The sequence below is a fragment of the Strigops habroptila genome, chromosome 7, assembly GCF_004027225.2.
Source record: "Strigops habroptila isolate Jane chromosome 7, bStrHab1.2.pri, whole genome shotgun sequence".
Taxonomy (NCBI): domain Eukaryota; kingdom Metazoa; phylum Chordata; class Aves; order Psittaciformes; family Psittacidae; genus Strigops; species Strigops habroptila.
The window spans coordinates 43,072,598-43,097,904 of NC_044283.2; positions in this window are offsets into that span (position 1 = coordinate 43,072,598).

Consider the following 25,307-nt stretch of genomic DNA (forward strand, 5'->3'; position numbering starts at 1 on the left):
TGGCAAGGGTAAGACTCACTTTCTGTGATGTAGTTTTCTTGGATAAGAATAACTATCAGTCTACTTGAGTTTTAACAGTAAATAATGAATTTATTCAGTGCTACACACAAACCAGACTGAGTTTTAGACAGAATCAACAATTCCAAAACCTACTCAGTTTTAAAACACTTGCAGTTCTGCTTGTCATCAATGAACTACAGATTGCCGACGTGTCATTTCAAATGAAAAACACCTTTGATGTTCCTGAAGAGTGTTAATGGAAGCTTTTTTACTTTTTTTCTTTTCCTTTTCTGTTGTTTTTGCACTCTTACCTTGTGACTACTACTCTATTAGAATCTGACTTTAAAGCTCATCCTGGTATTCATTAAGAATAAAGAGATATATGTAATGACAACCTCCAGTACACTGCCATTAGTAATGCTGATGGGACTTTTGCCTAACAGTTTAATCTCATCTCAACAAGCCACCAGGCAGTTACATACAATAAGCTACATGTAATAAACCAATAAGTTTTAGATCAGTTTTGTATCAAATTGCTTTACAAGCAAGGGCACAATATCCTGAGGAGTCAGCTTTGAGTTCTGCTCACATAAGAACATCAAAACACAAATAACAAAATAAAGATGTAGACTCAAACCCTTGTCATAAAGAAGATTATATAAAATTTTTCTGTTTTGTGGAGTGGGACTGCAAACAGATAAGATACAGGATTTCTTATGACAAAATTGAAGTAGCTTGGACCTGAAGAGAGCAAGGGATGTTATACCAGCCATGATCTATATAAACAGAGCAGTATTCTGAGACTTCAGGACAGTAACTAGGTTGAACAACTGAATGCTTTCCCCTGGCTGCATAGCTTTTATCCAGGGACATATGTTTTCCTTATCACTCAGCAATTTTGTGTCAAATCAACTTACCCACTATATAAATTAATTGCTATGCCATTCTGAGGTATATTTAAATGAATTAAGAAAACTGTTTAATTTATTGGATGTCTGAAAGCACAGGTACACAAAGTGAAATAGATGTGCAGCTGTGGAAACAAAAGAAAATCATACATAAATTAAGCATATAAATTTCTCAAGCAACTGCATGCACGATTACCCTATATATCTCCCTAACATTACTCGAATAAAACAAGCCATATAAAGATAGATACCTAGGAAACTATTTTTCCTTATTTTGCTCTAATTTCAGCAAATTGGACAGCTGGCATGCAGAGAAATGAGGAAAAAAACAAAACAAAACAAAACAAAACTGTGAAGTTGTATATGCTTTGGTAAAATTTGCAGGCTGGCTGACCAGTTATCCATTACCTTTTGTTTGGCAGAAGGACTCTGGCAATCTACATTTCATACTGAGATGAACAAGCAGGCATGCTTTGTGATGTTGTTATAGCCCATGTGTGACAAGTTATTTTATATCCGCTAGCGTATGAGGGTGTGTTGTCACATATGAAATCAGTGCTTTGCTTAGAAAAGGCAATTTTAAGCTGTGACTGGGTACCAGTAACCTAAGTGGAAACCTGCTAGCTTTCCATCTGAGCTGTTGCATTCATTGGGAGCCCTGGGCACGCATCTTTCCATTGCTGTGTCTCATTACAGGTGCTTTTGCTGGACATCTCTGGCTGCTGAAGGGCAAGGGGGTGGTTAACCCACAGTCCGTAAGACCAAAAGTTAATCACAGTAGTTCCTAGGAGCCCCAAGTTCAGTTATGGTATATAAAGACCGTAGGGAAACCATTGAAGAACTGGGCAGCAATGACTAAGCTTGCCCTCTTATGCTTTGATTACTCCTTGCTATCTGCTTGGAGCCCAAAGGTGGATTTTTAGCAGAGCTGTTTCTCCCTGTACTTTTGATTAAAGGAGGTTCTCTGAACATTGTCCCTGGAATAGTTCACTGATAAGACTAATACAGGCACAGGACTTCAGGGCTTTTAAAAAGATTTTTAAGGTCTAGCCCACAGGAGTGTGAAGGCACAGCTTCAGTATAGAGAACACAATATCACATAGGGAGATATTTTTTCAGTCAGTGTGTGAAGACTGTTACTGTCTTCCACACTAAAGTTCACTTGAATTTAAAATATGCAATATACATATTTTATGCAATATGCAATAATTATTACAAATGCTCCCCAAACAGAGGTTTAATATAAACAAGAAGTGGAGCTGTGAGGGGAGGGGTTCTCTCTCTTTCAGAGAAATACAAATATTTCTAAGCTAAATAGCACAGCATCCAGGACTTCACTTGGCTTTCTTTTATTTTTTGGTTTGCTTTGGTTTTGGTTTTAATGCTAAAAAAAGCATAGGAAATATGGCCTTGTGTGAACCTACAAGGTGTATAAAGAATAATACCAGGGGGTTTTGTAAGGATAGGTCATCCCATTGTTACCTTTTGCTCTAAACCCTGTGATGTAGTTTGTTTTGCATGTCTCACTTTCCAGCTCAGAGAGGCTGTAATAACGCTCTAATTATCTGAAAGACAGATGAAAATCCTTGTAACTGTCCAGGCATACAATTTCATGCCTTAAAATGTCATTTATCAACTAAAAAAAAATAAAAAATAAAAAAATCTAGATTTAATTTTTAAGAAACTTAAGAATACATCTATAACTGCTCATCTTCTACAATGTAATGTGAACATGGTTTCGTAGGCACAGCTACACATTAAAAAAAGATTAAGAATGTTCAGAAAAGTCATACTTTGCTTTTCGTTTAGATACACGTTAGAACTACAATCCCAGCTATTTGCAGAATAGAAGCTTTAAAATATCCATTGTGTGTGTAAAGCAGGGCAAATGACTTCCTGTTTGGATTATATTTTTGAATATTATAAACAGTCTTAGTCACAACACTTAGATTACTTCTAGAAATCTTATACAATCTCCATTTCCTACGTTATGAACCTTTATTTTCAGATGGAATTTTCCCTTTCATATAACCTATCTAGAAAAGCAGATGCTCCACTGGAGCATCCCTGTACCTGCCATATGACAGTGAAAGTGATTACTTTGGTCTTTCATCACCCTTCAAAAAAGAGACAAAGATCAACAATGATTACAGTCAACTAAGCAGACTGATATCTTTTTAAGCAAGCTAAAGTAATTCTTAAGTTTACATCAATAACACGAAGACAATATCTTCATAAATGCCTGCACAGAAAAATAATAATTTTTCACATAGCAGTGTGCTCTACAGGTTTAGTGTGTAATTTATAGGAGTGAAAAATGCAACTAAGCTTCACACATAAAACACATTTTAAAAGAAAACTACTTGGAAAAGCCCTCTAAATGTCACATGATAAAACAATCCAAGATAGAATTTTAGTATTACTAGTGCCAAAATGTTAGCTCTGTGAAAATGGGTATATGTGCTAAGGTTGGCCACATTTATTTTACCTTTTTTTTTTTTTTTTTTTAGAAAATACTTTTAACCTGCAAAGCCCTCATCTTCCTTTGTTTCTCATAGTCAAAAGAGAGAGCAGTTACGAGCTGTTTAAAAGCCCAGTCAGATGTTGCCCTCTCTATAACTTGTGCAAAATAAAGAGTACCTTGGCTGGTTATCTTTTCTCAGCTGAAGCAGCCTTTGTTTTCAGATAGCTTCATGCTTCCAGTGGCCAATTTCCTCTGGAATATCAATTTCCTGTGAGCAGGAATGAAACATGTTGAAGGAAATAAGAGAGGAAGCTTTTATATTAAATCATCCACTACATACTGATGGCAAGTTTAAATCTTTATGTCCAGATGTAATCATCTAGCTCCCTTTGTTGCACAGTTACAGTATGCAATAAACCTCTTCCCCCAAGCTCACTCGCCAAAGAAATTTTAAGAAATTCTAAATTATTAGAATTTGGCCAGGAAATTCTAATTAGGCCTGGCCAGGAAATTTTGAAAGCAAAATGGCAACTCTTGAAAACAGAAACACTTTGTAAAAAAAGATCACAAAATCTTGTGCCAGAGAAAATGCCCCTTGACTCCTAGATATTCTTGTCCAAACCAGGATGAGAAAGAGGAGCACACACTATAATGTGATATTAACGTGCAGTGTACTTTCAGCTGATGAGACTAGAACTGTTGGTCCAAGTGAAAGACAAGACTACAGACTACTATGAGGTATGTCTGGATCAATAACTCCTGTTAAAGGGTTTACATTTTGCATAGAATGGCAGTTTAATTCAGCCAGGCAGGAGAATTAGACTAGTTCTCTGTTTAGTGTATGCAGGCTGTGAGAAACTGGGCTCATAAAAGAATTTTTTCTATAGCATACATCAGAAAAAATTCACAAAATTACAGAAACCCTCTTCTGTTCAAGAGCAAACCACAGAGCATTAGCAACAGGTGCCTTCCCTTTTATTGGAGAGATCGCTTGTAAACACACTGTAAAGGTTTTGTCAAATTGCTTGGATTAAACAACATAGTAATCTAGACCAATGTAAAACAGTATTTTAAAGAGTATTTAAAAATATCGTTAACATAAAGCCTCCAAAATAAAACTGGCTGTAAAATGCTCACAGCTAAAAAAAAAAGGACATGCACAGAAATACAGTCTAAGATAAACATAGCACAAAATTAAAATAAGATGAAAAGTATTCATATTTACGTTATATATGGTTGTATATATGTGAATTGATTGAAAAGTTTAAATATACTACATAAAAGCCTATGTTCTTCATTAAAAGCTCTTGAGATGTTTTACTGAAATATTTAATATTTTCCCAGTTCCAGATATTCAACAGGAAAAAGAAGAAAGTATCAGCAGAGAATTAGCTGGTAATTGCAATAATGGAACTAATATTGAAAACAATTCAACAAGATCATTGTCATCTTCTCATGCTCTGTTTTCTTCAACAACAGAAAAGTTCAGGATTTCTGTTTTCTACTCATTTTGTACCAATCAAATGTAATACAACTCACATGATTGTTTTCTAACTTTAGTAGATTATATTTCAGATAAGGCTTGTGCTGCAGGTAGACAAAGAAAGTGAGCAACAGAAAGAAAAACAGAATAAACTCTGACCTGCAAGGAACTGTCTGAACTAGTTTTATAGTTGAAATTTACAGAGAGAAGCCTCGCTGGAATGATAATCCTGAAGATGGATGGAAGAAAGATTTGAAGAAGAGGCAAGGTTCAAGCATATAAAGCAAACTGAGAATCAGAAGGCTTTTATTGAAATCCATGGTTAGAAAACGTTTTCCTATGCAACTGTGACAGTTGATGTTAAATCCTCCAAATTGATGTGAATTATTCCTATGCAGCATGTAAGGATTAGGAGCAATACTCAAGAGATGCCACATTATTCAATGTCCCTAGGAAGACAAAAACTTTGCAGGACAATAAGAACACAAACTCAAAACGTATCCAAAGAGAGAGATGAAAGACTCTGATGACTAATCTGGATAAGAAAACTTCCAAAAATGCCTTAAACAGTAGTACCCCCTACAAACCTATAGGTAAACAGTCTCAGTTGTACTGATATGCAAAATGCTCTTGGATAGCTCAGCTATCAATATCAATGTGCTTTCTCCTCAAATCCCAGCTATGGTACTTGATTTCTGGAAAAGAGGACTACTGTATTAATCCAGACTTGATTTTTTTGGAATAAATGTGAATTGCACAACCCACGTGCCTACCCAGAGCTCAGTGAAAGGCCCAAGCACAGCCCAGCAGAGTGAGAAGCTTGCAAGAATGGCCCTTCTCTTATAAGTCATTCTGCTCTTATCAGAGGCAGGTGTAGGACAAAGAAATAAATAAATAAAGCCCAAGCCCTACCACTAATTAGCAGAAATATAAAAATAAACAAAAATTTGCTAGATGTGCGTTTCTAAATTCAATCAAGGCTGAGAAAAATCATTATTTCAAGAAGTGGACTTTAAGTACATTTATGCATGCACTGTTGCTTTTGGGAAAGGTCAATTAAATGTCCAAAGTGTAACTAAAAATGAGAAATTATTTAACATTCAGCAGTTACAGTTTGCCTGTTGGTACACATTGCATCTAATTATGTACTTCACAATCATTTCAGAAAAGAAATTCATAAAACATTTACAAAATATGTTCAGCACATTAGCCACAACTTGGTTTTAAAAAATACTTTCAGAAATATAAAGAATTGGAAATTGACTCTACTTATTGGAAGTGTTTTGATTTAAAGGAATCAAGTGTCAGCAGACAAAATATCACAAAAAAACTAGACTACACATCGTACCTTTTAATCTATTACCATGAATTAATAAAAGAGGCTACTACATATTTACAAGATTTTTTTCACCCTTGATTAGTGATAGCTGCTATTAAAGGATTTTAAAACTAGTAAATACATTGCTGTGAAATCCGCTTTTTATAAAGAAAAAAGCATATTTTGAAAATTGTGATGTAGCTTCTGGCAAGCTGGCAGTAAATGCCACAGAGGAAATCACAGACTACTGGATGTTTGCTGTACAGCAGTCAATAATACTGACAGTATTCAAAAAAATGTGTCTCCTGTGTTTTCCTACTTGGAAATATCCTACAAATCATAGACAAAAAGATAATCTTACATTTTATAAATTGTCCTTTTCAAAGTTACTCTGTTTACAAAGCCTATTACTAAGGCCCAGGTTCTCGTATCCTCATTCTCACTGGATATCTTCTTTTTGGTCAGTCATGCAGCAAGGTGACATTAAAACAAGAGAAAGGATATTGAAACCTTGCCACAAAGGAATTAAATCAATGCAGCAGCAGACAGCCCTCAAGCTGGCCAGCAGGAAGCCAACGAGAAAGTAGTTACCTATCCGTCAGCAAGTCACACCTGCATTCATTTTACTAATTGTAATGTAGCATTCCTGGATTTTTCAGAAGACCAGTGTTTCCTTTCTAGCCCTTGTGAAAATAATTTGTCCATCTTTATGGTTTTGGTTCTGCAAGTAATCTAGCCTTACCCTAGAGAAAAACCTCTATTATTTTATAGAAATCTACAGGCAACAAAATGCCTGTAGGTTCTCAACAGGTGCACTTTTGAACCTCTAAATCAATGTCAGCTCCTGCAAAAAAAAAAAAAAAAAAGTGGTCCCCCAGCAGCCTCTGAATTCCCCAGGACTGCGACCAGCAACTCTGTGAGCTCATCTCACTTGCAAAATGGTCATCCACAGGCCCCCTGGACTTACTGGCGCAATTCTTCCATATCTACACTCGTGAGCATCAGTAGGGAAGTGAATTATTTTGTTAGCCTGCACACCAATCAGATCCATGTGCGTAAGTCATGCATGCAGGTAGTACTGGGAGCATGTAGCTTTGAGTTCCCAAAGTGTCACTGCCGTTTTACTGACCATAGCTGCACAGGAAGCTATTTAGGGTTAGTCTCAGTGAAGCCTTCAATTTTTTTTGTTTGCATAAAGGATGGCTTGCTATGAAACTTCAATCTGAATTTTAAAGGCTTTAAAGTTGAGAAATCATGAACATTATTATTCTAGTAGAGCACAGTGGTGAATAGGTATGCCCACAATTGGCTGATAATTTGCCTACCAGCTAGTGAAATTGAGACTATATTGATTGCATTTTAATTGAACCAAAAGAGAAGGCCTTTGAAGAATGCAGAGTCTAGTATCTTTATATTGATGGATTTACTGGAGCACCTAAACGTAAGAGCAATTAACTCTTAAGCTAAACTTACTGAGTTTGAAGCTGTTTGGCAGGCAAGGAGAAAGTTCTGCATTCATTTCTTCAAGCAGAAGTAAACTTCCAAGATGCTTGAGAGCTTCCCATACCAGCAAGCGGAAAAAAGGGGCACAGAAGCCATCCACCAGCTTTTTTTTCACCTGCACTTTTCAGTTAGCTTGACAGCAACTTTGCCATATTTTGACCTTCAGGATGGTACCACGTACACCAAAATCAGATTAACTGACTTTTGCCATAAAATAAAAACCCCTTTGAAGAATAAGCCAAGCAGGAGTCTCTGTAAAGACTTTCCATTACTAAGCATCTTAGAAGTGATTCCTGGTCATTGTTATTTCCTTCACAGCATGACTCAGGTTCTACACTGATCAGCGATCATAGTGTCTGACTACGGTCAGTGCTTCAAGCTCCTTTTTTCAGATACTATGTGTAATGAAGATGGAATATATAGATGGGGTATTTCATGTCAAAACATCATCAACAAGATACCATTGGCACAATTTGCAAGCTGCAAGTATACATTGACTTTGCCAAAGCATTAAGATTTTTAACCTTTTGAGTGGCACAGTATTAGTGCAGTGTTATATGAAGCAGACATATTCTGTCCTCCAAAGCATCACATACACAGGATACTACACACATCTGTTAGCTATACAGGCATAGAAGTTATCCTAACTTTAAAAGTCCTAATTAAAGCTTTTATAAAGCTTCTCAAACATTCACTGAAGTTTTCAGATACACTGCAACATCAGGCTTTCCAGATATAAAGGCCAACTTTCTATATATTCTATATTTTTGCATACAGTAAACTTTTAGAGCTTGAAACTCAGAAAACAAGTGTTTTCTTGTGTCTCTCCTTACTCAGCTGTCAGAGAAAATATAATTATTTGAATGCAAAGTGGACTCTTACTGTGGAAACATGAAAGAAGTAGAAGGGAGACAAAGACAGGACACAATCGGGTGCCTTGCTGCAGAGAAAAGCTCCCCAAAAATGAACAATGAAAACAGCTTTCACAGGAGGACACAAACGGAAAACATTTGTCCAAATTTCTGGAAGAAAATGGCCCACCTCTGAATTATTTTATCTGTTTGAATAAGAAACTCTACATGCCAAGGTTGTTATCAAAGTAGATAGTTAATGTAACTCGAAGTGAGAAGAAATACTAACAAAAAAAAAAAAAATGCAAAGCACTGACAAATGTGCCATTTACATGATGTACAAAAACATTCATGTACTTCAAGAGAAAAAAAGGTATTTTCAAAAATGACTAGTGCGTGCTATTGCCTACTATAGTTTTCCTTATTTGTATTCATACTGATTATTCCTAAAGACAGTAATTCCTAAAATAAAAGTTATTTGTACATCCCTAATCAAGACTTCTCCTCACTGCAAAAGAAACATTTGATGAGTCTTAGGAAGCAGAACGTTCCAACAAACAGCCAGCAATCAAGACACTGAAGAGGGAAGAGAGGAAACAGCAGCAGAAATTGCACATCCCTCATCAAGGAATTTCTTTAGAATTACACAACATAAAAACATAAAAAATTTCAGGTGTAAATAAAACTCTACAGCTAGATAAAGAACACTTAATCGACAGTTCACTCACATAGGTGATTCCATGAAACTTACTGAGATACTGGTTCTTATTTTAGTGTGAGATATAATCTCAAAAAAATCCTGCAATAAAATGTACTTTTTAAGTGCATTTGATGTTCTACAATTTTCCTCAGTATATCAACATACATCCATCGATCAGTAAGTGCACACACTGGAACATCAGTATGGCTTTTAACTATCTTCTGACATAAACCCACCTTTTTATCTGTTTTGAAACATCTGCACCAAGTCCATTTGTTCCTTCTTCCTAAGGCAATCTCAAGATCCAGTGAGCCTGAGGTTCTTTCTGTTGCTTAGACCTATAAAAGAGTTTCTACAGTGGAATACAGAGCATATTTTGCCTTTAAGAAATAAACTTCTATTCTTAAAGATGGAAAAAGTCATAAGAAGACATACCTTATTAAGGAAAAGTAATAAATTTCAGGTGCAGGCAATAGGTTTACTACTTCATTTTTTTCAGCCGTTGACTCCGAGATGCTCCGTGCTGGAAATAGATGGGAGCTGCTCCTTCCGAGCTCTGAAAATAGTGCAAGATTGCAACAATTATTGTTATATTAGTTTGGCATCTACAGTTCGTCTTCATGATCATAAATAACCTTACCTAGTCACTAGTCGTGGAAAATATTATCTTAACTGAAAACACCATATGCAGTGTTGCCTGTTTTGGGTACACAGTGCTCTTTAGCTAAGAAACTTCACAGATGGCGATAGTGGCTTGATCATACTTGTCCAACCACTTTGCAACAATATCACATGCTTAGGTAAAGAACAGGATCTTCACATCTTCAGATAATGCATGAGTTGACAAATTTCTCTCTTGTATTTTCAAAATATTGTTTTAAAAAAAAGAAACCTTACACCTTCACATGTATTTTTAATTCAGTAACCATTTTTTTGCAGTATGGCTTGGGCTTAAGTAGTTCATCATTCTAAGCATTCCCCTTCCTTCACTTCAGGCTTCCACCTACATGAACAGTTACACTGCTGTCCTGGGTTCAGCTATAGCAGTCATTTTTCTCCTTCTTAGTAGCTGGTGCAGTGCTGTGTTTTTGACTTTCAGCCTAGGAACAAGGCTGATAACACCGATGTTTTTAGTTGTTGCTAAGTAACATTTACTCTGATCAAGGACTTTCTCAGTTTCATGTTCTGCCAGGGAAGAGGGGCACGGGAAGCTGGGAGGAAGCAGAGACAGGACACCTGACCCAAACTAGCCAAAGGGGTATTCCCTACCATGGCACATCATGCCCAGTAGCTAAATTGGGGGGAGTTACCCAGAAGGCCCAGATCGCTGCTCGGGTCGGGCTGGGTATCGGTCAGCAGATGGTGAGCAATTGTATCCTCTCCCCTTGTTATTTCCCTTATCATTATTATTATTGGTGGTAGCAGTAGTAGTTTTGTATTATACCTTAGTTACTGGACTGTTCTTATCTCAACCTGTGGGAGTTACATTCTTTCTATTCTCCTCCTTATCCCTCTGGGAGTGGCGGGAAAAAGTGGGGGAGTGAGTGAGCGGCTGCATGGCTCTGAGTTACCAGCTGGCCTTAAATCATGACAACTGTTTTATCTCTGTTACCTGACTGAGTGGATATCATCATATTTATAAGGAGGACAGCTTAAAGCAACGTCTGGCTAGTGTGCCTATGTTATTTACAGCTTTCTGTTGAAAATTTAAACTTTTCCAAGGAAGCCTAAGCTGGCATGAAATTTTGGTTATGTTTCCAGCCAAAGAATTCAGAATAAGAATGTCCAGTTTTTGTGAGTATTTGTCATTTACTGCCATTATGTCAATTTTCCTATTGCCACCATTCTCTGGTATTACCACTATTATCCCTTTTACACATTTGCCACTGTTTTGTAGGTAGTACTCCAATACATCAATGCCACAGGCACTAGATAGTTAATATGCTGGAAATGCAAGGGATGATTACCAACCATGCAAGCTCCTAAGCCATATGAAAAAGAGTAAGCTGTTTACAAGAGGCTAAGAGCTAGACAGAAGACTATACTTCACAAACTAACCAGACAATATCTTTTGTAGTTTTTGTTTTGTTACGTGAGCCTGGACAATCACAGCTTCTATGTATACTGGTTTTCTTGCCATGTTGTGCTTTCTTGCTGCAGAAAAGAGACAGGATTCCTTAATGATTTGCTGGATAAGTGACAAAATTCACTCAAGATGTAACTGCAGTGCCAAGCAAGGAATTCATCTGAGGTGTTTACTGTGCTGGTCTGTGTCTCCAAATGAACCACACATGTCCCCAGCCCCTAGTATCAACCATGAGGCAGGACAATTCTGTGCTATAACAATCAGTGATACAGCTACCTGCTAACACCATCAAGTCCCAGGGGCGTCAGAAATTTGAATTCCAGAACTGAATCCCATATTCATTAAACAAGACTCCGTTGCAGGTAATATTCTAGCCCCACGCTATACTAAAGCGGCACAGACAATTTCAGGGGGGTGAGAGGGGAGGAAGGAAAAGCTGCTAAACATTGTCCTTTTTGTTACTGTTAGAATGTCTGCTATTTGACTGACTTTTACTTCATTGTTTACAATTTCCAGTTGTTTATCAAATAAATATGGTGCACAAATTTCAACCTGCAGATTGTTTAGAAATGGCTGACTGTAACAACTTTGGTTTAAATAGGCTTTATTCCCATGAATATTCAATCATTTGAGGTTTTTGCATCACGTTGTTTTCCTTTCCTGTCTGGGTGACACAATCATTTGAAATGGTTCTGCTTTCTTTCACATCCAATACTACTTTACTCATAAAACTTGGATATGTGCCCAAAAAAATGCATTTTCTTGAATAAATGTTCCTGTGTAAATACACGTGTGTGTGTGGGGGGAAACTAATTAAAAAGCCCATAAACAGTCAATCCTGGGTTGTATTGGGAAGACAATGAAATTGCTCCCTTGTTGCACACTGTGAAGTGATCTAAAAATGGAAACTTCTATGCTACTCAGTTAATGGAACAGGTTACAGTACAATTCAAGACCTTCCTCTCTCATTTAGAAATTACTGTGGAATGACTTTGAGAAATCCATATATAGAAAGTGATTACTTCCCATTCCTCATTACAAACACATATGGATCCCACTTCAATCTGCCAAAACTGGAGACAATCACAATGGAAAACACTGGGACATAGCTGGCTCATAGCCTATCATGTTAAGGTAAAGCTCAGCCCACTTTTCCCAGATGGGTTACTTTACATCTATCTATATGAAATTTTGCCTACCATTTCATTGTTACCTGGGTCTTGTAAAGTCCTTCTACAAGTCTACGCTGTCTGCCACTGCACTCCTTACTAGCTTGAATAACACAGTATCATCTGCACACTTTCTCACTGTTTTTCTCTAACCAAGACATTCTTCTATGTCTCATTCAGCCAGCTACTAATAGATGCTATTATCTTTCCTCTTGCCCACCAATGCCTGAAAAGCCCTTGGAGAGGGTTTGCCTTTTGGAAACTTCAGTACATTGTTTTAGCAGACTTGATCACTCTGTTAATATGCTTGCTGCTGGCTTGAAAAGACTCCAAGAAGCCTGACAAAGGCATGACCTCTGACAACATAGCTGTGCTGAACTCTGCCCACCCTGAATCTATCAAAGTCTGTCCTTACCCAGAGCTTCTGCTGATCTGCCCAGTGCAGGAGTCAAAACGGCAGCCTGCACTTCCTGTGGGCTAGTGTCAATAAATCACCTACTTCACATTTAATCTACCTTTGAACTTGTATTTGAATATTACGCAATCCTGATGGTTTTGTGAGGGTTTCTTCCATCTAGTTGTACCACAGCTTCTTGGGCAGTCAGTGTGGTTTTAAACAGATCTTATGCTGAGCTCTCTTCTCCTTTGACCCTTATAGGGTGTGAACCTCTTAATTTCTTCCACAATAAACATAAATGTATAAAATTAGTTTAGCTTATTTATTTTACTCCTGTTTATCCTATCTCATGGTTGTCAGGCACGACCATTTACAAAGTCCTTGCCAGTGGTCTTAATGATAATGAATGTAAAGGTCTGTGATAAACCAAGAAATAATCTTCCTGACCAGTCCTATAAAATGAGAATTTCATTCTCTTTGTAGCTATTGATATGATATTGACATAAAGGAGCATCCCTAAGCTACTTTTTGATTTCTGCCTATGGAAATATTTTCATACCTCTGTCTAGTCTTTTCTCCAGCCACGGGATGCTACAGTAGAATCACTACAGCAGTAAAATTACAGAAAGAAAAGACACCACCTCATCCAGTTGGTCACAGGTGAATACTTGCATGTACCAACTTTCAATAGAAGTCATCAGATTTGGCAAGAAGGACAAAGAAGAATGCTTAAATGTGATATATTCTACTAGGCTTTAGTCAATAATATCATCTTTTGTTACTTTAGTATTTTCACTGGACTGGCCCAAAATGCTTTAGGTATCACCTGCACATTTACAAAAAGATGAGCATGCACATCCTGGATCCAGAATACATACGGTAGTTACAATAAAGCTGTGATGCATACTTGGGATGGAAATTCGTGATTGGCAGTTCATGCGTGCTTGGTACACACCAAAAGTGCTTCAAATATCTTATAAATGCAATTCACGCTTTGACAGTTAAGGAGCTTTGTGCAATTTTTTTTTTTCAGTACTATGAGGAAAATATTTGTTACATTAATTTCATAGAAAATAAATATTTTTAAGCATAAACATTTACACTATAAAGAAACATCCATGGAATATAAAGTCTTGAGTGAGTCTTGACAATAATCGTCTGGTTTTGCTAGGTTTATTTTCTTTTACTGTAAATAAGATCATATCTAGTAGCATAATTATATGCCACAAATATCCTAGCCACTTAGTTAAACAATGAAGCAACTTCAATATTTCTATATGAAATAAAACCAACTGCTACTGACTTACTTTTTGAGAGCTCATGTTTTCGAGATTTGATGTGGATTTGTGTTGAGCATTATTTTGAAATGGTTTCTAGATTTTCAAGGACACAACTATTCATATATTTTCATCCATCTTACAAAATTTTAATACGTACATAGCTTATTCACTGATTGTTGGACTTGTCTTTAGTAATTCCAGATGAAATAAGTATCCACTATCATTAATTAGATTTAGATTTAATTAGAGTTTTCAGTCGCTGTTCTGTGCTATTACTTTGACCCAAAAAGGTACACTTATACACTCTACTTTTTCTTGATATACTAATACACTTCAGTATTTCTGTTCTTACTTAGAATCTTGACCTCTGTTTTATAATGATGTCTCTCAAAAAGATATTGACCTTTGACAACCTTATCAAGTATATAACTAAATTCTAGAGGAAAAACTAAATTCTAGAGGAAAGACTAAATTCTAGAAAAAGGACAGTCATTTCAAAGTAGGAAAAAACGCTGGCCAGTTACATAATTGCCTTAAATAAATACATAAAGGTGAATTTGGCCTTGCCATTTCCTAACTGAGAGGACCTCTCTGGAATGCAGAGGTGAGTTCCAGGAAAGGAAGAAGTTAAGCAATATTAAGTTGTGCTTAGTTAGCCTGAGCTTTCTTAAAGCTAGCTATACGTTTGGACAGACTTTGGCAGCATAATTCCTCTGCTCTGTAGTCTATGAAATTTCCTGTATTCCTAAACCTCTGAAGAGCTTTGTCAACACCTTACAGTTCCTCCAGTGAACACCCCAGTCTTGAAAACACTGCAGTAGACTCTCCAATGAGATCTTACCCACCCAAATCCAGGTCACTTATGTTCTGTGGCAAGAAGCCATCCTGGCATAGATGGCCATGTATAGGTATTTGGTTCCTACTAACACAAACTAGCAGAAGCATGCCAATTGCTTTAACGACGTTGCCAAAGTTTTAGTATATTCAGGATCCACTGATTTCAGCAGCAGTGCAACTCTCAGCCAACTCAAGCCATTTATGTAGAGTATCAAGAGAGGTTAAAAAATGTATATACCAGTGTTTTAAAATACTTTCCTTTGCATGCTTTAAAAATAAGTAAACCAGATGTACTTTCCCCATGGAAAGAAAATGTTTTCTTGTATGAAACAGTAAAGGCATCAGCTTCTTTCCATATGACTGTTTCTAGAAAGATTCCAGGGATACACCTGAGGCATACTTGGAAATGTACTAGCTGTGTGTTTATGTAGTCACTCGCTAAAGCGTTCAATATTCTGTCAGATTTCGCATTGCATATAATAGCAACTGGCATGATGTCACCACTCCATTGGTTAAAACATTACCAAAATAAACGGCTGTTCTTATTCATTGGCAAATGCATCCTTTAATGATCACGCTTTTTATTTCCCAGTTTTGTATAGTATCTTGTGGGGTTTTGGTAACTATGGCAACTATTCATTTTTGTTCAGAATAAATGTGTTGTAAATCCATGCGACTTGCTGGCATACAAATTAAGGCTGCTTGCTGGAACTAGTATGCCAGAGTTCAGTTTTCACACTTTGCTTTAAATTGACAAGTTCACTGTTGATGGAGAAAGTGCCTGTCTCCACTGAGGAAAAAAAAAAGATTTGTCCAGAATAGGTAGAAAAGGTCATTCAGTTCAGTGCACAAAACACAGGTGCTGATGACTACCGACCGAGGATAGAGTCAGTCAGGCTGAGCAAAGAAAATATTGGATTTACCTTTTAAAAAGCAGTGGCATCAATATCAGCTAAGAGGAAAGAATGGGGGGGGGGGGGGGGAAGGAAGAATGAGAGGTGAAACTACAGATGAAACTTACCTGCATGATAGAGAGAGCTCTCCTAGGCGTGAGAACACATTTCAGCAGAGCTAGTGTAGGCTGTGGCGTGCAGATTGATAGACATAAGATCCTGGACTTCTTCACTGCTGACTTCCCTGCTGCTATTCTCCAGGCCAATATAACCTTGCCCCTTACAAAACTCCAAATTCCTCCTAAAATAAAGTTCCCAAACTTTTATTACTACATTTTCAGGACCACATAATTCAATGGATTAGAGCTTCTCACCAACATATGTTTCCCTTCCTAACTCACTCCCATCTGTTTCTCCTCTTTTGCTTTCTTAGAAAAGCAGGTGATTTTAATTCAAGCCAGTTAATGCTAAAACATACGATTATACTCTGTCCGTATCGTGGTAGGCAGCTGCCACAATACTGACAGAGTAAACTGTGCTTGAAATTTCAAATAAATCTCCTAGTACTTGGGCCCTCTTCTAGTCTCTCAACAGCATAACACAGGATCATAGACTAATTCAGGTTGGCAGGGATTCCATATCCTCTAGTAGCAACCTGCCATTCAGAGTGCAGAGTCAAAATTGATTTCAGACCAGGTCGCTCAATCCAATTTCACAGAGTTCTTCTTGAGATGTCTGGGTATAGATGAAAGAAAAGACAGCCTACAACAAAAGTAATAATTTGATAATTTGGTGAAGGGCATTACAAAGAAAGGTTAACATAATAGTCATATTTCTTTTTAATCCAAAGAGTAGTTTATCTTGAAATATTATCTCCAGAATTACTTTCAGAATTCCCTATCCAACCTCAGTACCAAGTTTCATGGCATTACTTCTGCAGATAAAGTTCAGTGTGTGTGTAAATTTTATGTGAATTGAAACCTGGAAGATTTATTCCCTTTGATCTTTGCAACCCATTATTACACTATTATCTTCCCAAGCATTAATTAATAATAAATGCTTCATTTACCAGGAAGCTAAGCTAAGCGTATTTTTTCACATCCTCCCAGCTCTAGGATCCTAATTCTATTTAAAAAGCTTACCACTAAGCACATCTTCGTTTCCAGATGCTGAAGTCTGTTAACTACAGAATTGATGCAGCATGTTTTAGTACTATTACTTTTTAAGCTAAAACAAGTATCTCTGGTTTCCGTTTCCTATCTATGATACTACTTTACATTAACTCTTTCTTTTGGAAAAAAAGCAGCATTGATGTTTTAAGTAAAGTAAATTATTTCAACACAGCTAGACAAAGCATTAGATCTCACAAATACTAACAGCAGTTTCTACTCTGCTATATTACCATGATGTTAAGTTGAGGCTCCAGAAGACTGAAATTGTTATTTTCTGAATTTTAGGTTCTGGCATAACTGTTCAGGTGCACTTATAGGCCAATGAAAGGTGAATAACACGAGTGAATTTTAGGAAGACCAGTGATGGAATAAAGCCAGTTTCAACAGATCTGCCAATCTATGCATCATGCTCTCAGGAAGAGTTCTCATTTAAACAGGTTCTCTGCAGAGATCACAGCTCCAGTGGTTCTGTCTTAAATCTCACAAAGTTTAATGGAACTAATATTAAATCAAAAGTAGCATCCCTTGCTCCAATTCACAGGAAAATGCCAAAGCAAGGAACTGAAAACTATCCCCCACTTCCCTTCAGTGCAGCACTGCAACTAATTAAATATAGTTTCTGATACAGGAATTCATCACAAGAGGAAAAGTAAAGGCAGGAGAGAAAGCCTAGAGAAATTTTGGAAAAGCACAGAGATCCTGTGAACAGATGGGATTCTTGTTTCCTATTCCCAAAAGCTGAAATGCCTGACCTTGACACCACTCCCAAATAAACATGGTCTCACTATGGGAAAAGCTTGCCGATGCAGTCTGTGTGTGTATCATTTTGTTTCTGAGAAGTGGCTAACCAGAGAACAGCCACAGCCACAGCTGAAGCCTGGGATTCTTCTGTTTCTATCTGTGGCAGCAGACTGAGTGCTCCAATCTACCAGATTCCTCCATGGTGTAAAAGCAGCAATGTTTCATAACAAAAGTATGAGCACCCGCTCCTGGAAATGGCAAAAGTCATAGAATCATAGAATGTTTTGGTTGGAAGAGACTTTAGAGATCATCTAGTTCCGATCCCTCTGCCATAGGCAGGGACACTTTCCACTAGAGTAGGTTATTCAAAGCCGCCAGCCAGCATTGGTCTCCATCCTATATTTTTCCAGATTCAAATTGCCCACTGGAATTTATGCTGATGCATAATTTATGCACTGTAAGTATAAGGTTATTTTAGGGGTTTATGTCAGTACTCTGAATACCTTTCCTACCACCTCAACATACCACACAAGCTATGCTAAATCGTAGTATCAATTGTTTCTTTAGTCCAACAAAGAGAAACAGAAGCCAAATGTGACAGAGTTATCTGTGCTATTAGTTAAGATACAGCAATATTACCAGCAGTAAGGCTTTCAAATCTAGAGAAGTAAGATCTCTAAGTCCTCTTAGCTGCAGTAGAGGAAAGCATGATCCAAACCTCAAAAACAAGTACAGAGAAACAAGATGAATAAGGGAAAGTTTGGTTGATAGTTGATGCCGGGAGTCATCCCTAGAAGACTGGATTAAACAGGCTTTGAAAATCTTTCTAGGATTCAAAGCTGAAAACTACAAGCACACATTGAATCAACTAGACACACCATTAACTTATTTTTCTAATTTTATCCACTTAAGACATTGGATTTACATACTTTACTCAAAACATTTCCTTTTGAATCTCAATTTCTTCACTGAACATGACTACAGGACAAAAAACAAACCAAGCATGCTTGGACCTTCAGGACTGCAATCTCAATTTACACTAAGATTCCTGTTAACATAAGCAAAGATAAGATGACATACAGCCTTCTGCACATTTTAACGGCTACCAGAAGGACTTAAAATTCAGGGGGGAGAGGAGCTAAAACATGATTTAACCAGAAAAGAAAAGCCCAAACCGCAAAATCTATTATTGACTCATGTCTCAGTAAAAATGCTTCAAGATCTTCTGCATCAATATGTGATTAGATCAGTCATTTTATTATTCTGAACACAGTAAAGATCTATAGGTCAGCAATAGGAATATTTGCTTTATACATTCTTGAGAGGTGAAACTTCTTTACTAAATCCTACACTTAATCATTTCCAAATCCCTGGCTATATCTGCTGATCCCTGTTTTGATTTAAAATAAAATTCATTTTCTGGTTTGCTGCATGACTTTTATTTCAGATTTGACTCAGAGATTTATGAACAGAATATAGCTTTTCTTGCTGAACACTTGAACAATCTTGGTCCCTGTGGTGATTTCCACATTGCTGCAAGTGGGAAGAAACACTCACTACTGTAAAATGATATGACATCCCCACTTCAGAAGCCAAAACAAATTTTTGAAGGCTGAAGTATTCAGTTGCAGGAAGGATGGAAACCCAAGGGGATCTAGCCCTTGCAGCATTCTGAAAAGTCGATGCCAGTTTTCAACTCATTGCTTCATAATTGAGAAACAGAGAGAATCTGGGTACACAATGAATCACGGTTGGTATGGAAATGGCGGGGTAGGGAGGTTATTGATTGAACTCAGTTTCCCCTGCAGCCACTAGCACTGAAATTTGACTTTGACTCAGAGTAAAATGGTTTCTCCTGAAGATAACTGCTCCACACAGAGCTGCACAACTTACCATGAAGGGCACTATTTAAAGCAAATGGACTGTAGCATACTGAAGACAGAGTTGAACACAGCACAGAACACCAGCATGACCCCTTGCAAGCATGGCATCTCTACTGCCACACTTCCTGGGGTAATGCCTTAAGCAGTGCTGACTACTTGCACACCCAAACTGTTTAGTAGCTCAATTTTCAATGCCCTTCCCAGTGCAAACAATACAGCAGAGATCATTACTACATGCCCTAGCACCTAGGTACACATTGAGGGCTGAGGTACAAAATGGTCTGGAGGAAAGGCAAAATTCAAAGTGTTCAAATTCAAAACTGCAATGCTGAGAACCCCTTCTTTGGTTGCTTGCTTAAACCTGAGGGTTTTGCTTAATGCCTAGAAATACTCTGGTTTTCACAGAGTCTAGCTCACAGTGACTGTCAGTTCCAATAGAGTCGGTTAAACGCAAACAGTGCATCCCACAGGCCTGTTTGCTTTAATGTCCATAGCAAGATTCCTAGGGAGCACACCAGAGCTCCATCCCTGCTGGCATACTTGAGTCTCCCTCCTGAGGAAAGCCTCCACAAAAAATGTATGTACTATGTATAATTTATATTTATTTAATGCATATTGAACTACGTAGGTGTTTGCAGTACAAACAATGCCCATGATTTTGAGGCCAAGTTACTTTTTAAAATGGGATTTGGTGCCTGTAGCATGAGGACAGTGGGGTAACAGGTAGGTTTTTTGTTCGGTTTTGTGTTTTGATACTAAGTGCCTGAAATCAAAAAGGGACTCAGGGACTCAGTTCTGTTTAAAACAACACACTAGGAACCTATCCAAACATTCAGGCACTTCAATGTTATTAGGAAACTTAACCCTGTGCACTTGTACTTTCAGTCTTGGGGTCAGTCATCTAGAAAAGTGATAGAACACAAAAATTAACTGAGAACTGAAAACTATCCTGTACAAATCCACTTGAGGAGGAATCAACAAATAAAGAAAACAAATCCATGGGATTCATATCTAAGTTTAGCTGGAAAATATTTTACTTTCAGAAAACCAAGTAGCTCAAAACAGTAAAATCAATGTTCAAAGTGAAAAAAACCCAAACAGATGAAATTCATAATAAATGAGTAACCAAACTACACCTTCACAGGTGAACCACTTGAAGGCTATGTATCTTGGAGATAGATGTGCATTAGTTTTCAGATATTGTACTTTATGTGATAATAAAATGGGATGTTAATCACTAACTCACTGATGAATATAATGTGCTCAACATTTTGATGAGCCAACTGAAAGTTTTACCTCCTTTACAGTTCTGCTTTGCAAAGCACTTCCCAAGTAATTAATTTCAAGAAACTTACTGTATTCTACTAGTATCTTCCTGACTATCTAGCATCGTTCATATACTCAATTTCCAGAGCATTTCACTTCAAAATGAGATGAACAGAAGTGTGACTCGTACAACTAGGAGCACTGAACCATTTGGCACTTCCTTCATCACAAAGCACAATCACTGTACTGGAGACTTCTCTTGTATTATTTCACCTGGTTCACAGTATAACAAATTCTTTTCTTTTTTTCCCAAAACAAAAGTAACAAAAATAACATAATAGAAAATATCATTTATTCAGTGGTTTACATCTTCAAATATTCTACAAGCATTAATCTTTACAAAATCCTTTACAGTTAGAAAGTATGTGCTTCCAGAACTTAATCTAAAATTTAAGAAAATAGCCCTATCAATCTTAGATACATGTATTACTCCACAACTTTTAAAATTTTTGCTTCACTTTGTATGTGAGGAAGGAATATCATATTAGCCTCTTTTTACTGCAAAGCACTGAGACATGAGGTCTGGAATTCAACACATTTCAGATTAGGAACCTAGTCAGTCTGGGCTCCCTGTTTAAAATGGAGATAAAATGGTCAGTCCAGATGACAGTTCACATCTTCATTTAACTGAGTTGCGTTCTGGAAGAGTTATGACCCTCTGCTGATTTTAGCAGTAACTTAAGGTAACTAGGGTACTCAGGTTAAGTGTTTAAGATCATAGTGGATCAATCAAAGCCTTTAGTGGCATACCAGAACATGTTTGGCAGAAGAAGAAACGAGGGTTCAGCATCTTTCATAGTTTAGCACAGCCCACCCCACCTCCAAAGATGGATTTTACAAAAGCATCATGGAAAGTGGTCATTTATACCTCTTTTGAAAATGTCTCCCAGGATGACTGAACTATTCATTAACGTGCACAGAGTGAAAGACTGTTGCAGCCACGACTGGACTGCTGAGCAGTCTTGGCCTCACAGCTTGCTTATCCCTCAGACACCAAGCAAATGTTAATCCAGGGCACTCAACATTAAGGAATTCCTTTCACATATCACCCTACTTTGCAAAGCTTCTGACTTCTCTTCAGTATATTTTTGAACATGGAAATGTTAACAACAATAAATATTCAACCCATCCAGAAGAAATCGCCTTGTGATGAATATAGGTACTCATATCTAAATGGGTCAGATGAAAATATCCTGATGTTTCTCTCACTTGGTATGTCTGCCATCCATTCAAAAGGTTTTAAGATGAGTTACAGTAATGAATAGGGCCAATCTTTGTACTGCATGAGAAAAGTAAAGAAAATCTCAAGGGACAGACCAGCCGGAGAGGATCTGATACTGTTCTCAATTACATGGATATAAATCTGAGATAAGTGTCACTGACATCAGTTTCAAACATACACGTTTTAATTGAGATCAAAATCTGGCTAGTGCCTCAACTTTCAGTAGATCTGATATTCTGCCTCCACTATATTCCCAGGCAATTTGAATGAATAGCTGCTTCAGGCAAGCATTCATCTCAATCTGACCATTTATGAAAAGTCTCAACAAGCACAAGCATGTGTCACATGCAAGCCATATTAAGCCCTATTAAGCTAAAATTTGAGAGAAAGGAAAAAACATAAAATTATACCAGGAAAAACAAAGAGGGGAAGTGCTGTAATAATACTAATAAAAAACTATACCAATCCCAAGACTTTTCATTGCTGTATGAACAAGCTCTCTCACTTGAAGAGGCTGATCAGGAGAGCAGTGTAGGATAGCTGTAGTTATCCCAACCCTTAGTTTGCAACCCTAGCAACATATGGCTGAAGAAAACAGAACTGAAGATAAATTTTTAAAGATTACCACCCAAACGCACCTCATAAATACAAAGGAAGTGCAAACTCTATAGAAACTGTGGTTCTGCTCTGATGCTGTGGTTCCTGAGGTGGCCTCATTATTTTTCTCTTATTCAGTATAGAAACATTAAGTATCATTGTCAAAGATATTTGTACCAAATTTGTTTGGTTTTTTTGAAAATTATGAAAACTAAGATCACACAAAAATATTTCCCAAGGACAGGATAGAGATGTATAGTCCTATTTACAGCCATACTTTGAGTGGATTATGTTATATAATGTTCACTGTGTCTCTTAAAGAAAAATATCTTGAGACACGCAAAACCAAACGAGGATCCAAGATCCAGATAGAATCTGCCCTTAACAATGTTAATGTGGCAGTCAGATAGAAAGTAGGGTTCCCCAGATGGTGTTTGCATTTCAGTGGTATTGCAGGTGCTACCGCTATCATAATGCGCAAGTTTTTCTGAAAGATTATGCACAGCTCACTCAATGACTCTTCTGTATATTATCAGACAATGCAGGTAAATTAACACAAATCTTAAGAGATCTTTAGATCCCAGCAGCATAAATGCAAAACCCAGCACACCCAAACACTTCATCCAGGGACTGTTCCTTTTCTTGGACTTTGCCTAGCACAAAGAGGACCCATGGCTCCCATGTGCTCTTGGATCACAACACACAACTCTTCAGTAAAAACAAGGGCCAATGCAACACACCCCCACCACACGGAGAGTACACTTCTTGTTTAACAGAAGGATTTTGTGTTTTATGGAGCTTTGTTTCTGGCTCCACTGTAAAGGATAAGATGAGCTTTGTGCTTAAAACAGCAATTGCAGATCTCTGCAATGCATCAAAGCATTCCTTTATATAGTTTTAAAGCACTTAAACACTGAGTATCTCTGAATATAAAATGGATATTGTGAGAATACAATGTCACTATTACTTACAAATAAAATTAGTTTGGAAATAGTTCTTTTAAGACCTTAACAAATCTTCTACATAATTTGTATTTATCTTAAATGATCCAAATGCAAGGATTTCAGTTCTCCCTGGCATACATCAAAACCAGCTCCAGTGGAGTAGATTGGCATTTAAATAGGCAGGCTTCTGACAACCTAAGAAAAGAAAATTGGTTTTAAAATCACTGAGATATTTAACTTATATGATCATCTCAACAATCATAGTCATTACAAGTTACTTGTACTTTACTTTTTGGTGCAAAAAAAATAAACCTCAGCTAAAATTAGACAAAATGCCAGTTCTCAGAAGTCAGATTTTGGGCAACTCTACAGTAAAATAACACAGGTACAACTGTTAGAATTGGAAAATACTGAAAATTTGTTTCTAATACTAATTAATATGCATTCAATACACGACAATTTCCTTCACAGTTAAGATACTTTTAGTTAAGAGCCACCAAAATAATTTTAAACACATTTTTAATTCATTATGATTTTGTGCAGGTGCTTTTTTTCCTCCCATCAGTCTTCAGGAATATTTACCAAAGATATTTTATTGCCTCTATTTCCTACTCCTCATTACCTTGGGGTAGGATAGCTACTGTTCTGTTTCTTCCCCCTGAGACTAACACAAAGTAATGCCCATGCTGAAAAAGTGCCAACACTTTGCAAGTTTCTTCTAAGGAGATAATTGTGTTCCTCCTTCTGCCTACTGAGACCAAGGCTTTCAGTTTTGAAGAAAGGCAGCAAGAGGAATCGACTATCATAAATATTTCTTTGCTTAAACACTTCTTTTTATGAGATCTAGTCTCTAGAGATGGTAGGCAGCAAAGGGCAACCAGGGGTGCGCAAGTGTGCTGGGAAATGTACAAGAAAGGTGGTGAAGCAAAGGAAACCCTTTATACATTCCAGCATCCTCACCTTTCTCTGATGAGAAAAAAAAAAAGCAAACACAGCTTAACTGCAGGGTTATTATGTTTGTTTTGTACAGCTCTTGAACTGCAGAAAACAGTAAATTTCAGCCAAAACTGTTCCACCTACAGATTATTGGATATATCACATGTTAGCATTTTCCTTATCTTGCACTGATTAGTGTAATATCCTTCACTTAAAATCTAGTGAATACAAGGTGATTCCAAATAGGAGATTTTTTTAATACTTTTTAATTGAATCTGCCTGTAAGAGGCCCACAGGAGAGACACTTAATTCAGGAAACTACACGACAAGAGATATGGCACTTATAAAAGTCAAAAAAAAAAAGGGTGTATTCACTGTAAACATGGAGGAGAGATTAGAACACTCCTTATGGCCTCCTTCCCTACTTTTTTTGTCACCAAAAGAACCCACCCAACTTTTATTTCTGCAACAATATCTCACTTACTACTTAGTGATTCAGACTTGAAAAACCACACCACAACTTCAATCAAGATACCTGTCTGAGATTTGTGAGCACTAGAACAGTAGAGTTTGCACACATTTCTGAGTCTCTGAGGT